Raw genomic sequence first — 16,009 nt, forward strand, 5'->3', positions numbered from 1 at the left:
CGCAGACCCTGGGTTCCTGCCACTATGTGGGAGAGCTGGATTGAGTTCCTGGCTCCAGGCTTCAAGCCCACCCAGTCCAAGCAATTGTGGGTGTTTCAGAAGTGAACCACCAGATAGGAGCTCTCTCACTCTCTCTCTCAGATAAAGAAATAAAAGATTTAAAAATAAGGGCCGGCACCATGGCGCAGTAGGTTAATCCTCTGCCTGTGGCGCTGGCATCCCATGCGGGCACTGGTTCTAGTCCCGACCTCTCCTCTTCCAATCCAGCTCTCTGCTTGGGAAAGCAGTATAAGATGGCCTGAATGCTTGGGCCCCTGTACCCACGTGGGAGACTGGGAAGAGACACCTGGCTCCTGGCTTCAGATCTGCGTGGCTCCGGCCGTTGTGGCCATTTGGGGAGTGAACCAATGGAAGGAAGACCTTTCTCTCTGTCTTTCCCTCTCACTGTCTGTAACTCTACCTCTCAAATAAATAAATACAATATTTTTTAAAAATTTAAAAGTATATACATATAAAATATATTTACATTTTTTAAAAGTTAAGTGGGGATAGTGCTGTGACATAGCGTGTAAAGCTGCTGTCTGTAGTGCCCGCATCCCATATGGGTGCTGGTTCGAGTCCCAGCTGCTCTACTTCCAATCCAGCTCTCTGCTATGGCCTGGGAAAGCAGTAGAAGATGGCCCAACTCCTTGGGCCCCTGCACCCACGTGGGAAACCCAGAAGAAGCTCCTGGCTCCTGACTTTGGATTGGCACAGCTCCAGCCGTTGTGGCATTTGGGGAGTGAACCAGCGGATGGAAGATCTCTCTCTCTGTTTCTCCCTTTGTCTGTAACTCTGCCATTCAGATAAAATAAATCAATCTTAAAAAAAAAAAAAGTACACTTTAGCACAGTCGGCTCCAGACTGGAAGGGGTGTGGCTCTGCTGAAGGAGCAGAGGGAAGGCTCAGTGAGTGCGGCCGCGGAGCCAATCATCGGAGGAGGCTAAGGGACCCACTCGGGCTCAAAGCCGATCTTCCCCGGATGAGTGGTCCTCCCGGGCCACCTTTCAGAAGCCCAGGGCGTTTCTCCCCCTGAAGCAGTCAGGAGAACATCGCATGTTGTGACACCTGCTGAGTGAGTGGATCTGGGCCGGAGCCTCTGAGGCTGCTGCTGTCCCCGACAGAGACACCACACTGAGGAGCGGGCCGCCCACCAGGAAGGGGGCTTGCTGAAAAAGGCTTTAAGAAGTCAAACCCGAGCCTGATGGAGCCTCAGTCTAGCTGGCGTCAGCTCGTTCCCAGGGGTGGTCAGCATCTCCCGTTAGATACGAACACTTCCAGGACTTCCCCAGCCCAGGCTCAGACACTGAACGCGGGCCCAGCAATCCGCTGCAACAAACCACTGATGCCCCTTACGCACTGATGGCTACTGCTCTAAACTTAATCATAATTTATGGAAAACAAAAGAAGCATTTTATTAATGACATCCTGGTGATGCAGGCAAAAGGGAAAAATACTCATAATGGGCCATTCTCCCGGACACACGGCCCAGATGGAGGTCACACAGAAGAAGGAAAGGTGAAGTGGAACCTACAAGTAGACTGAGAGCGACTCGGGGAACACTCACCGCTGGCACATATTAGACATTATTCGAACCCTGATTTAAGTAAACTAACTGCGAAGACATTGCTAAGGCCTATGAGATGACTGGAAAATTTAAAACTGGAGAGTTGGTATCTAGGATATTATCATAGCCTTTATTTTAGGTATGATAATGATAGTAAGTATGAAAATAATTAATGGGGAGCCCATTAGACTGAGCTGGCTCTGCCACGCTGGGATGCCATTAACCCAGCCGAAACCTGCTTCAGCCTCATTCCTGAAGGCAGCTCATTGGACAAAAAAAAAAAAAAAAAAAAGCTTAGCCAATCACAGGCGCCATCTGGGTGTTTCTTGGGGTGTCTCGGACCTCCCACTGGATGTTTCAAGCACAGCAGCTGTCAGGCTTTAGCCAGGAGCCAGGAGCTTCTTCAGGGTCTCCCACGCGGGTGCAAGGGCCCAAGGACTTGGGTCATCTTCTACTGCTGTCCCAGGCCATAGCAGAGAGCCGGATCGGAAATGGAGCAGCTGGGACTCGAACCGGCGCCCACATGGGATGCCAGCACTGCAGGCGGTGGCTTTACCGGCTACACCACAGTGCCAGCCTCGAGGACATGGTTTTCAAAAATCGATTTGCAGAAGGCTTAGAATGGAAAAACAAACACAAAAAATAATCTTTGCCTTCCCCTTAGAATGTATCCTTTTTTACTTTCATATTGTTTTACAATCTTTCCCTCTGTGTGTATGTGCTTGTATACTATTTGTTTCTATTTTTATTTTTACTTATTTGAGAGGCAGATAGACAGAAAGAGAGCCCCCATGTACTGGCTCACTCCCCAAATGCCCACAACTGCCATGGCTGGAGTTGGGGCTCCACCTAGGTCTCTCACATGGATGGCAGAGACCCAAGTCCTTGAGCCATCACCCCCTCCGCATTAGCAGGAAGCTGGACTGGGAGCAGAGCCAGGACTTAAACCCGGGGACTCCAATCTGAGCCCCAAGCATTCCGACCAGCATGTTAGCCACCTCAGTTAAGACAGAAAACGTTTCCAGCACCCATAAAGGTTCCCTAGAGATTCTTTGCAATCCATCTTCTACCTACTTCCTGCCCCCAGGCAATCAAGAACCTCCTTTCTGTCACTGCAAATTAAGCAGCGATACCCTGGTGTCTGGCTTCGAGATTCCCCATGTCATCGCGTGCATCAGTGGTTTGTCCTTTTTTGTTGCTCAGTAGTATTCGATTAAGTGAACATCTACAGTTTGTTCATCATCCATCTATTTTTGGACATTTGGGCTGGTTTCAGGTTTGGGCCATTACAATGAAAACTGCTATGCACACTGCTGCGTGTATCTTTTTGGAAATAGATGGTTTCATTTCCCTCAGTTAGGTGCCTAGGGATAGAACTGCTGAATCATAGGGGTGAGCGCATCCGGTGAAAGCTGCCCCTTGGAGTGAGTACTGGTTCAAGGCCCAGGTCCTCCAATTGCCATCCAGCTTCCTGCTAATGTGTCCTGGGAGACAGCAGATGATGGCTCAAGTGCTTGGGTCCCTGCCACCCAAGTGGTCCGGGCTTCACCCGAGACCAGTGCTGGTGGCCGGTGCAGGTATTTAGAGAGAGATTCACCAGATGGAAGATCTCTCTCTTTCTCATTAGCTTTCTGCCTTTCAGGTGGATGAAAATAAACAAAATACACATTTAAAAAGAGTTGCTAAGTTGTAACAAAATATATTAACTTTATAAGAAATTGCCAGTTTTCTTGTTATTTCAAGTAGCTGTACCAGGCTACACCCTCACCAAAAATATAAAAGTTCCAGTTACTCTGTATCAGTTTTCCCATACTTCCTACTGTCAGTCATCCTAATCTTACCCCTTCTAGTAAGTATCTAGTGATATTTTGTTGCAATTTGAATTTGCATTTCTCTGTCCACTAATAGTGTTGAAAATATTTTCATGTGCTTATTGACAATTTGTATGCCTTCCTTTTCTTTTCTTTTCTTTTTTTTTTATTTTTTAATTTTTTTGACAGGCAGAGTGGACAGTGAGAGAGAGAGACAGAGAGAAAGGTCTTCCTTTGCCGTTGGTTCACCCTCCAATGGCCGCCGCGGCCGGCGCGCTGTGGCCGGCGCACCGCGCTGATCCGATGACAGGAGCCAGGAACCAGGTGCTTTTCCTGGTCTCCCATGGGGTGCAGGGCCCAAGCACCTGGGCCATGCTCCACTGCACTCCCTGGCCACAGCAGAGGGCTGGCCTGGAAGAGGGGCAACCGGGACAGAATCCGGCGCCCCGACCGGGACTAGAACCCGGTGTGCCGGCGCCGCTAGGCGGAGGATTAGCCTAGTGAGCCGCGGTGCCGGCCCATTCCTTTTTTTTTCTTAAAGCTACTGATTTTTTTCTTTTTAATTTCATTTTCTATGAATGTCTTTTTTGATTGATTGATTGATTTGCAGGCAGAGTTACAGAGAGAAAGAGACAGAGAAAGAGAATCTTCCATCCGCTGGTTCACTCCTCAAATGGCTGCAACAGCCAGAGCTGGGCTGATCCAAAGCCAGGAGCCTGGAGTTTCTTCCAGGTCTCCCATGCGGGTGCAGGGACCCAAGGACTTGGGCCATCTTCACTGCTTTCCCAGGCCATAGCAGAGAGTAGGATCAGAAGTGGAGCAGCCGGGACTCGAAATGGCACCCATATGGGATGCCAGCACTGCAGCCAGTGGCTCTACTGACTACACCACAGCGCTGTGCCCATGTCTTCTTCTATGAAATGTCTATTTATCTTCTTTTCCCAATTTTTATTGGGCTGTTTGTCTTATTAAGTTGTGAGTTATTTGCAATATTGAAGATACACGTCCTTTGTTTAGATCACTGTATTATCTGTGGCTTTTCATTTTCTTAACAAATTTTCTAAAGAAAGAAAGTTTTTGATTTTACTAAAATCTACTATACCCTTTCTCTCCTTTTATGGTTACTATTTTGTATCCTGAGATATCTTTGCTTACTCCAAAGTTCTAGAGATGTTGGCTTGTGCTTTTTTTCTAAACATTTTATAGCTTTAGCTTCACATGACTATCTGACTCAACTCAAGTTAATTTTTCTGCATGGTTTGAGATTGGGGTTGAAGTTCGCATTTTTCCTCACTGATATCTAGCCACTTCTTCTAAGACCATTTGTTGGAAAGATGAACCTTTCCCCATTGTACTACCCTGGCAACTTCCCTGGAAAATCCGTTATGTCTATGTGTCAGGGTCTGTTTCTGGAGCTTCCATTCTGTTCTGTTGAATTACATGACATTCTTGTATTAATTCTAGTAAGATACTTCAAAATATCTCAAAGGTCAAAGATAACTCAATGAAAATTAGAACACATTTTAACTGAACAAATACAACAAATTAAAATTTGTGGGAAGCAGTGACAGCAGCCCTTACCTGTAGGCCCCAATGCGTACACAGATGCCCCACAACTTGCATCGTGCTAACCCCTTCGTAAGCTGAAGATATCTAAGTCAGAATGCATTTGGTACACCGGCCCTACTGAGTAGCTTAGCCTAGCCTAGCTTACCTTCAATATGTTCAGAACTCTTATTTTAGCTTTTGGTTGGACAAAATCATCTAACACAAAGCCTATTGTATAATAAAATGTTGAATATCTCATGTACACACACAGGTGGGCATTTTGTATACACAATGGGATGCAAAAACATAAAATAATAATACCTAAGAGAGGTTGACAACACAGCCCCCTGCAGGGAGCCCATTGTAATTTTACCCTTGCGATCACAGGGCTAGGAAAAGAGCCACCTTTTACATTTGAAATATGGTTTCTACTGTAGGTAGATAACTCGGCACCATCATAAAGTAAACGTTTTTTAAGTCAAACCACCACAAATTGGGGACCATCTGTGTTAGGAAACAACCATCACAATAAAGAAATCCCAGCGCCCAGAGAGCCTTGCCGGTTAATCTAGCCAGTGTGAGCCATCAGCTCATCGAGTCTTCCTGAGGTTAAGAAAAGAAAGAATATTTCAGGGCGGGTTTAGCCCAGCCGCTGAGACGCCCACACCCCGCCTCAGAGCGCTGGACCTGGCGTCTTGGCCTCAGCTCCTGACTCCAAGTTCAGCTGATGCAGACCTTGGGAGGCAGTGGTGGTTGCTCGAGTAACCGGGTTCCTGCCACCCATGGAGGAGGCCTCCTTTGAATTCCCAGCCCCTGGCTTTGGTCATGCCTTTCCACACATGCGAGGAGTGAATCAGCAGATGGGAGAGCTCTCTGTCTGTCTCCCTGCCTCTCAAATAAGTAAGTAAAATAAGTAAGTAAATAAATTTTTTCTAAAAATTGACTTTCCAAGGGCTGGCGTTGTGGTGTAGTGGGTAAAGCTTCTGCCTGCAACCTTGATCCCACATCAGAGTGTTGGCTCAAGTCCTGGCTACTCCACTTCCAATCCAGCTCCCTGCTAATGCTCCTGGGAAGGCAGTGGATGATGGCCCAAGTACTTGGACCCCTGCCACCCCCGTGGGAGATCCAGATGGAGTTCCTGGCTCCTGGCTTTGGCCTGGCTCAGCCCCAACCGTCATGGCCATTTGGGGAGTGAACCAACAGATGGGTGACCTTTTTCTCTTTCTCTACATTTTGCTGTCACTCTGCCTTTAAAATAAATAAAATAAATCTTTTTTCCTTTTTTAAAATTGACTTTCTGTGGCTAGCATAACCTTGATACAGAAATTTAACAAGAATATTCAAGAAAGGACAATTATAAGCCAACCTCATACATGAATATACAGTAAAATACTAAAAGAAATATATATTTAAAAGTTAGGAATAAATAGAAGGATATACATAGAAATATATCACAACCACAGTGAATTTATTTCAGGAATACGAGTTTAGTTTAGCATTAGAAAATCAAAGACTATAATTCACCAACTACAAAATAAGTAGGAATATCATTGATTATCTTAATAAGCAGTCCCCCCAGCTCGTGCAACACTGAATCACTTCAAAACCAATTCTCAATTGATGCTGAGTAAAAGCGCTGTGTACCAGTTACAATATGACATTATGAAAGAAATAAAGTATAGTTGAAACCTTCAAAAATTTTTATTAAGAACTCTTACATTTTATAAGAAGCACAGCAATCCAACAGAAAAATGGACAAGAAATTTGAACAAGTTCATCACAAAAATGAATATTAAAATATCCAAAATTATACGAAAAGCTCCTCCATTCCTTTAGTCATCAGAAAAATAAAAGCCATAATGAGATATCGCACCAAAAGGACGTGTACATGTCTATAAGAATGGCTATAGTGAGACTCCCATTGTGGTGTACTGGGTAAAGTCACTGCTTGCAATGCTGGCATCCTATATGGGCACTGCCAGTTCGAGTCCTGGCTGTTCCATTTTCTATCCAGCTCCCTGATAATGTGCCTGGGGAAGCAGCAGAAGATGGCCCAGTTACTTGGGTCCCTGCACTCACATAGGAGACCCAGATGAAGCTCCCTCCCTCTCTGTAACTCTGCCTTTCAAAGAAATAAAATAAATCTTTTTTTCAGATTTTTAAAATTTATTTACTTGAGAGGCATATATACAGAGAGAGGGAGAGACAGAGAGCGAGGTCTTCCATCTGCTGGTTCACTCCCCAGATGGCCGCAAATGGCAGGGCTGAGCCTGGCCAAAGCCAGGAGCTCTTCCGGGTCTCCCACACAGAAAAAGGGGCCCAAGCACTTGAGCCATCCTCCACTGCTTTCCCAGGCCACAGCAGAGAGCTGGATCAGAAGTGGAGCAGCCGGGACTCAAACTGGTGCCCGTATGGGGTGCCAGCACTGCAGTTGGATGCTTAACCTACTACACCACAGCATCAGCCCTAAATCCTTAAAAAAAAAAAAAAAGAATGTCTTTGGTTAAAAAAAGCTTTATATAATCTTGAAAATACCAAGTACTGGGGCCTAGTCCCAGCTGTTGTAGCCATCTGGGGACTGAAACAGCAGATGGAAGATCTCTTTCTCACTCTCTCTCTCTCTCCCTCTCTGCCCTCCTCCTCCTCCCTTTCCCCCTCCTCCTCCCCATAACTCTGACTTTTAAATAAATATTTTTAAAAATAAAAAGAAAATAAGCCGGCGCCGCGGCTCACTAGGCTAATCCTCCGCCTTGCAGCGCCGGCACACCGGGTTCTAGTCCCGGTCGGGGCACCGGATTCTGTCCCAGTTGCCCCTCTTCCAGGCCAGCCCTCTGCTGTGGCCAGGGAGTGCAGTGGAGGATGGCCCAGGTGCTTGGGCCCTGCACCCCATGGGAGACCAGGAAAAGCACCTGGCTCCTGGCTCCTGCCATCGGATCAGCGCGGTGCGCCGGCCGCAGCGCACCGGCTGCGGCGGCCATTGGAGGGTGAACCAACGGCAAAGGAAGACCTTTCTCTCTGTCTCTCTCTCTCACTGTCCACTCTGCCTGTCAAAAAAAAAAAAAAAAAGAAAAAAAAAAAAAGAAAAGAAAAGAAAGAAAATACCAATAATTGACAAGGCTGCTCCTTGTTAAAACTGAAATTCTCATGTTGATGAAAATAATATCAATTAGTACAACTGCCTCGGAAAAGTTTATTATCCACTGAAATTGAACGTATGTACGATACAGTAATACCTCTCCGAGTTATACACCCCATGTCACTGCTTATAACAGCCCAAATGTCCTTCAAAAGAGTAATAAATTGTGGCATATTCACATGGCAGAATGTTACACAGAAGTGAGCGTAAGTGAACTACAACTACACGCAACAATTTATAAGATCTTCGTAGCCAAGATGTTGCCCAAGAGACACCAAACGCTGCTGGGGCCAATCCCAAAGTAGTTGGGGCCAGAAGCGGTCCTAAGAAGCCCACGGAGGACGGGATTCTGGAGCTGGCAAGCAGGCGGCAGGGAAGCCCCCATCACCAGAGTGGGGTGCGGGAGTTGCTGTGGTGAACTGGAATGAGGTTAAGGTGGAAAGGGGTACATTCCTTTGTGCAACGTGCCTGACTTGTGAGAGGTTCCGGTCAGCTAACTGTAAGGATTGTGGAACTGGGGAGCCATCATTGAGGACAGGATCAGAACAAGGCATCTCGGATTTGAAGTGCAGAGTGAGTGTGAGAGGCACTCCCACCCTCTCCAGTGCATTTAAAGAGGCACTCACCTCCGCAGCCAGAAGGCAGCCCAGGCACGGGCTTCATCGTAAGAGCGGGAGAGTTTCAGAGGAAGAGTTCTCAGCCTACGCCAAAGTCAGGGCCATGATACTAAAAAATGAGAAGTAAACATCTGAGCAATGGGTTTAAGACCCTTGAACTTCCAGAATTCCCTGAACCCAGCTCTGTAGGTCCTTACAAAAAGCCATCAGCCCACCTCAGGATCTGCCTGTCTTCTCTCCTGGCCTGAGACCAATCACTGGAGTCCAACCTCACGATGGCCACCCGAGGCAGTGCTGGGCCCGCCACCAGACGAGAGAGGTTAGCCCGCCAAGGCACTGCAGGACCTGCGAGTGGGCCGCGTGAGGCAGGATGTGAAGCTGGACAGAGGAGGCTTCGGCAGTGTAGGGGCCGTCTCTGGGACACAGGGCTTACCCTCTGGCGCGGGCCCGGGAGACGGTCTAGAGGCGCTGCTGGGTGGTTGTTGAAGGTTTGGGAGAAGCAGTGGCCCTCACGAAGTGAGGTTCAGAGAAGTGCTGTGACAGACCATGGAGAAAGGACTGGAAAGGCACAGGGAAGTGAGCACGCTAGAAGGAACGTACTCTAGAATACAGAACTCTAGAATAGCCCAGCCCACTGTCCCACGGGAGACGGGGAGGGTCTGCCAGCCTTGGTGAGCAGCTCAGGGCTGTCGTCTTCTGCAGGGCTGCACCAATGGTAGGAGGTGCTACCAGAGACCTTCCCTGACCCCTTAGCAATGGGAATGAGAGATCTGCTGGGGAGCAGAAGCCAGGGGGCAGCACTTCACTTCCAAAGCAAGGTGGCTATGTGGCCTGACTGCCAGCCAGGGGGCCCGACCCACAGGGATCTACGGAGGTGGCTGCCGAATATGGTTCTCCTCAAGTCAAGTTGCCTGACTTAGCGCAGAGAAATGGAGGGTGGCCACTAAATTTAAATTTCAGATAAATAACTAGCAATTACATGCATACATATTTGGAGATGTGTACGTGTGCATGTATGTGTAGCCCCAAAGGAGATCCAAGAATGGATGAGTAGGGGACTGAGATGAGCTTCCCCAACAGAAAGTCCACTTCTGAGTTTCCAGATGTCAACCAATTCTCCAACCCAAAACCCACCTGCAAGAGAGGACAGGGTTCCCTAAGAAAGGTCATTGTGGGGCTGGCGCTGGGGCGTAGTGAGTAAAGCCGCCATCTGCAGTGCCAGCATCCCATATGGGCACTGGTTTGTGCCCCGGCTGCTCTACTTCCAACCCAGCTCTCTGCTGTGGCCTGGGAAAGTCTTTGGGCTTTGCACCCATGTGGGAGACCTGGAAGAAGCTCCTGGCTCCTGGCTTCCGATCTGCACCGTTCTGGCCATTGCAGCCAATTGGGGAGTGAACCAGCAGGTGGAAGACCTCTTTCTTTCTCTCTCTGCCTCTCCTTCTCTCTCTGTGTAACTCTGACTTTCAAGTAAAATAAGTAAATCTTAAAAAAGAAAAAGAAAGGTCATTGCAACACCACGTCCAGCATACCAAGTAGTGACTCTCACACTCCTTCCCCACAAGGACCAAGACCACTGACTCATGGTCAGGAATTACCCAGATTTTTCCCAGTGTTGGACACAGGGTCCAGGGTGCTGCTATAATCAGGGTTCCAAAGTGCCTTATGGCTATTAGAGTAGAGAGATGGGGATAACGTGAGGAATGGAGTCCTGGCCCAGCTGCCTCTCACTCTGGTTGTCATTTGTCCAGCCCCCAAAAGCATAATAGCAGACAGAGCCCTTGGAAGAACCCTCAGCGTGCTGCCATCATCTGTACGAACTATGGCGTTCAGAAAAGCGAATGGAAGTCCTTGAAACTTTCCATGTTGCTCAGCCAAGACAGTAACTCAAAAATAATAATGTATCCTATAGGGAATGTTGAAAATTAATGTCACTTTGAGACTTAAAGCATGATGGTCTCATCATATCCCACATTAAGTTCACTAATTTGGTCTTTGCAAAAATTGCGGCATCATTGTGAATGAGAGTGGGTTAACAAAAACCGAAGTAACAGCTATTCCAAGTGTAATATCCTCATGAGAGCATGTGCACACAGGCAACAGACCACATACTTTCCTGGTCTTGCCTGGAGCTTGGTTAACTCTCTCTGTTGTAACATGGTCTGCAGGGGCCTGGATAATCTGGACATTCTGAGAACACCATCATGGTCTACCACAGCAATAACATCATATTAACCAAATCAAGTGAGTAAGAAATGGTAAGTACTCAGAGGCCTTGAAGAATGGGAGATAAATCCCACAGAAACTCAGGGATGCACTGCACAAGTGGCCTTCTTAGGGAATCCAGCGTCTTGGACTTCCAAAGGAGAGAGCATGCACCGCACCTTGTGCCCTCCCCATCACTGACGCACACTCCTCAGCCCCCTCGTGCCTCAGAGGCAGCGTGCTCTAAGCTTCACTCATTTTCCAAGTGATGTGGACTGTGAGGGAGCCCCGTGCAGACAGAGCCCTGCAGCAAACCCAGGCTGCTGGACAAGCAGCTCTGCGCTCGGCCCGTGCCTCACGACTGGTGGCAGGTAGAAGAGTCTGTGGAGGGTAAGACACCTTCGGGGCTTCTGGCCAGCTCTGATGTGAGAGCCACCGGCAGTTCTTAGGTGAGACCATTCCATGTGTGGCAGAGGACCACTTACCATTTGAATACAGCTCCTGGCATGCCCTGGTAGAAATGGAGAGAATACGGGGCAGCAAGTGACCATTACACCAGAACGTCCCACTAACAGCTAGGCACTGTCAGATTCAACAAGTCCTAAGCTCGGGTCAGCACAGATGGAGGGAACACAACCTGGACCAGGCAAGAATGCAGGCTGCAGCCGCTGGCGAGTGCAGCTCAGACTCCTACCTCACCCACCACGGCTGAACCACCCCTGCATCCTCAGTGCAGCAGATGGAGCTGAATGAGGCCTGGTTTTGGTTGATGGATGGCAGCTCAGTGTGTGGACGCAAGCCCAGAATGGAATGCAGCAGTCCTGGGACCTTGAAGACAAAAGTGGGGAAAAATCCTCCAAAGTCAGAGCTGCCGGCCCTGCGCTTGCTCATCACTTAATGGAGAGAGAGAGAGAGAGAGAGAGAGAGAGAGAGAAGACAGTTGGCCTATGTTAGAATACAGGAGCTGTGGGCAGTGGTGACTTGATTTGATTTACAGTCGAGGCTATTCCATTGACCCCTCAGACCGGCAGCTTCAGGGTGGTGTGGTCTCACAGGGCACTTTGAGTAGTTCATGGAAAATGAAATTAAATAAACTTATTTTTGTGCAAAATTTTTTGAAATTATATATATGAGGGATCTTCAAAAAGTTCATTGAGGGGTGGGCATTTTGTGTGGCTAAGATGCCCCTTGGGACACCTATATCCCACATCACAGTGCCGATGTCAGAGCTCTGGCTCTGCTGGGCTCCAGCTTCCTGCTGATGTACACCCTGGGAGGCAGCAGGTGATGGCTCAGGTCCTTGGGTCCCAAGACTGGGTCTCCAAACTCCTGACTTCAACCTGACCCAGCCCCCGCTGTTGTAGGCAACTGAGAAGTGAACCAGCAGATGGAATATACCTGTCTCTATCTCTCTCTCTGCTTTTCAAATAAACAAATTGAATACTATGCAGATATTTCAATTTTTTGCACCAAAATAAGCATTTTTTTAAAATGTCCCTTTCTATGTATTTTTTTTTGATAGGCAGAGTTAGACAGTGAGGGAGAGAGACAAAGAGAAAGGTCTTCCTTCCATTGGTTCACCCTCCAAATGGCCACTACAGCCAGCTTGCTGCACCTATCCGAAGCCAGGAACCAGGTGCTTCCTCCTGGTCTCCCATGGGGTGCAGGGCCCAAGCACTTGGGCCATCCTCCACTGCACGCCTGGTCCACAGCAGAGAGCTGGACTGGAAGAGGAGCAACCGGGACAGTATCCGGCACCCCAACCAGGACTAGAACCCGGTGTACCGGTGCCGCAGGTGGAGGATTAGCCTAGTGAGCCACAGCACCGGCCTTCTATGTAATTTTTTTAAAGATTTATTTTATTTATTTGAAAGACAGAGTTACAGAGAGAGGTAGAGACAGAGAGAGAGGTCTTCCATCCGCTGGTTCACTCCCCAGATAGCTACAACGGCTGGAGCTGGGCCCATCCGAAGACAGGAGCCAGGAGCTTCCTCCAGGTCTCCCACGTGAGTACAGGGGCCCAAAGACTTGGGCCATCTTCTACTGTCCTCCCAGGCAATAGAAAAGATCTGGATTGGAAGTGGAGCCAGGACTTGAACCAGTACCCATATGTGATGCTGGTGCTGCAGGCTGGGGCTTTAATGTGCTGTGCCATAGTGCCAGCCCCCTCAATAAACTTTAAAGCCCATTATCTATAGTCAGTGTGCTTTCTATATAATGACAGCTGGCCTTCACCTGTACATTAGACAGCATTCTGAGTGCTTTAACTGTTACACATCCAATTCTCATAACAACTGTACATGCTACGCACCATTACTATCTCCATTTCACACCGACAATGCTATGGCATAGAGAAGTTAATCAAACTGTTCACAGAAATGCAGGATGCAGGGAGTTGACCATCTAGCTTTTGAGTTAGACTTTTAACCTCATATCACACAACATTGTCTCCTAGGCCTAAAATATTCTTCCCAAAACGCAAGCTCATCCTTTAAAACTCAGCTGAAGAACACCTCCCCAAAGAGCCTTTCTATACTTTTGCCTGTAGACTTAACTGGTCTCCTTTCTCCAAGATACCTCTTAGGGAATGTTGTATTAACAAAAAACAATACACGGATTTCAAACGATTTCGCACCAAAGTAAACTTATCTTTTTACTCCATTTTCTATGAACTTTTTGAAGTCCACTCATGCTTCATGTCAGTTTACATCTACCCGTATCACAGCATGTGACACATTATATTATCAAGTATCTGTCTTTTACTCCAGACCACTAGCTTCTTGAAGGAAGGGAATTAGCAAGGCATTCCTATGTGTTTTCATATCTTTTCTCTTTATAGGTTTATTTATTTGAAAGGTGGAGCTACAGAGAGAGGCAGAGGCAGAGAGAGGGACAGAAATCTTCCATCCACCGGTTCACTCCCCAAATGGCTGCGATACCCAGTACTGTTCCAGGCTGAAGCCAGGAGTTGGGAGCTTTATCCAGGTCTCCAACATGGGTGAAGGGGACCAAGTACTTGGGTCATTTTCTGCTGCTTTCCTAGGCACATTGGCAGGGAGCTGGATCAGAAGTGGAGAATCTGAGACTTGAACCAGCTCTCATTTGGGATGCCAGTGCTGCATCCCAATGGCTTAATCTGCTACGCCACAGCGCTGGGCCCTGTTCATTATTTCATTCAAAAAATATTTATTGAGAGGGCTGGCATTGTGGTCAGCAGGTTAAGCCAGCCTGCAATGCCTGTATCCTATACGGGTGTCAGTTTGAGTCCCGGTTGCTCCACTTCCCATCCAGCTCCCTGACTATGTGCCTAGGAAGCAACGGATGATGACCCAAGTGCTTGGGCCCCTGCACACATGTGGGAGACCTGGATGAAGCTTCTGGCTCCTGGCTTTGGTCTGGCCCAGCCCTGGCCATGGTTGCTACCTGGGGATAAACCAGTGGCTAGAAAATCTCTCTCTCTCTTCCTTTCCCTGAACCAATCTTTGGAAGGACACTGGATTGAAAGATGGGAGAGAAGTCATTTACTTGAAAGGTTTTGAGTCTAGTTTGGCATTTACCTAATAGCTGGCTTGTTATTGGTTCTTTGGTTTGATTTTAATTGGCCTTTTTTGGTGAAGAGTTTTTATTCCCTACCACAGAAAGTTCACCTAAAGAGAGTCAAAACACAGCGGAAAATACAAGTCCTCCGTCACCAGACCGACCTGCACACTCGCAAGCCTCTGGCTCCTGTTACTATCATGTAATCTCCAAAGTCCCCAGGATTCGAGCACCCAGTTACTCTCCAACACAGAGATCCCCCGGCTGCCGGCCGTTGCCTTCTGCAGGTAAAGGACGTCATTCACCTACTTGACCCAAGAAAGGCAGCCTCAAGGTTAATATGTAATTCTTTCAGTCAACTTTATCTCTTGCTAACTTGAAAGCATAGATTTTCAGTTATCTATAAATATCTGCAGTTAAGACATTGAAACCAATGACTTCCACGCATTTGTTTCCTCTGCGATAGACTTGATTCTGTTCTCTCTCGTTCAGGAAGTCCTACCCCAACAACTCATGAAATCGTCACGGTGGGTGATCCTTTACTCTCCTCTGGACTTCGAAGCATTGGCTCCAGGCGTCACAGTACTTCCTCCTTGTCACCCCAGCGATCCAAACTCCGCATCATGTCTCCCATGCGAGCCGGGAACACTTACTCCAGGAATAGTGCTTCCTCGGTCTCCAGCACGGGGACCACTGCAGACCTCGGGTCCAGTGCCAAGGCAGCTGACCATGTCTTAGGGTCACTGAGCTCAACTTCGGTGCTTCCCTCCAGCAGGCCCCGGTGAGTTCAAGACCTGGCTGCTCCACTTCTGATCCAGCTTTCTGCTGTGGCTTGGGAGGGCAATGGAATGTGGCCCAAGTCCTTGGGCCCCTGCACCGAGTGGGAGACCCAGAGGAAGCTCCTGGCTTCTGGCTTCAGATTGGCACAGCTTCAGCTGTTTTGGCCAGTTGGGGAGTGAACCAGCGGATGGAAGACCTCTCTCTCTCTCTCTCTCTCTCTCTCTGCCTCTCCTTCTCTCTTTGTGTAACTCTGACTTTCAAATAAATAAATAAACCTTTTTAAAAAAGAAAATGATTTATTTATTTTATTTGAAAGTCAGAGTTACAGAGAGAGAGAGACAGAGAGAATCTTCAAAACAGTGGCTCACTCCCCAAATGGCCACAATGGCCAGAGCTAGGACACACTGAAGCCAGGAACCAAGAGCTTTTTCTGGGTCTCCCACATGGGCGCAGGGGCCCAAGCACTTGGGCCATCTCCTACTGCTTTCCAAGGCCATTAACAGGGAGCTGGATTGGAAGCAGAGCAGCTGGTCTTGAACTGGTGCCCACATGGGATGCTGGCGCTGCAGGCAGCAGCTTAACCCGTTGTTTTAATGGTGATGTCTAATTCATGTAGCATTTCTAAGAAACTACTTAAAAGTCAAGATCATATCAACTGTTTAGTGTTATTATGCTCTACTTCCAATTACTAGCAAGTGGAAAAACCTGGAGAATTTTTGATTTACATTCCGCAGGCTACCAGAGCAGGCTAGGTCAGAGCTCGGCTGTTTTT

Source organism: Oryctolagus cuniculus, chromosome 1 (assembly GCF_051225735.1).
Source record: "Oryctolagus cuniculus isolate XC-2025 breed Fujian yellow rabbit chromosome 1, ASM5122573v1, whole genome shotgun sequence".
Lineage (NCBI taxonomy): Eukaryota > Metazoa > Chordata > Mammalia > Lagomorpha > Leporidae > Oryctolagus > Oryctolagus cuniculus.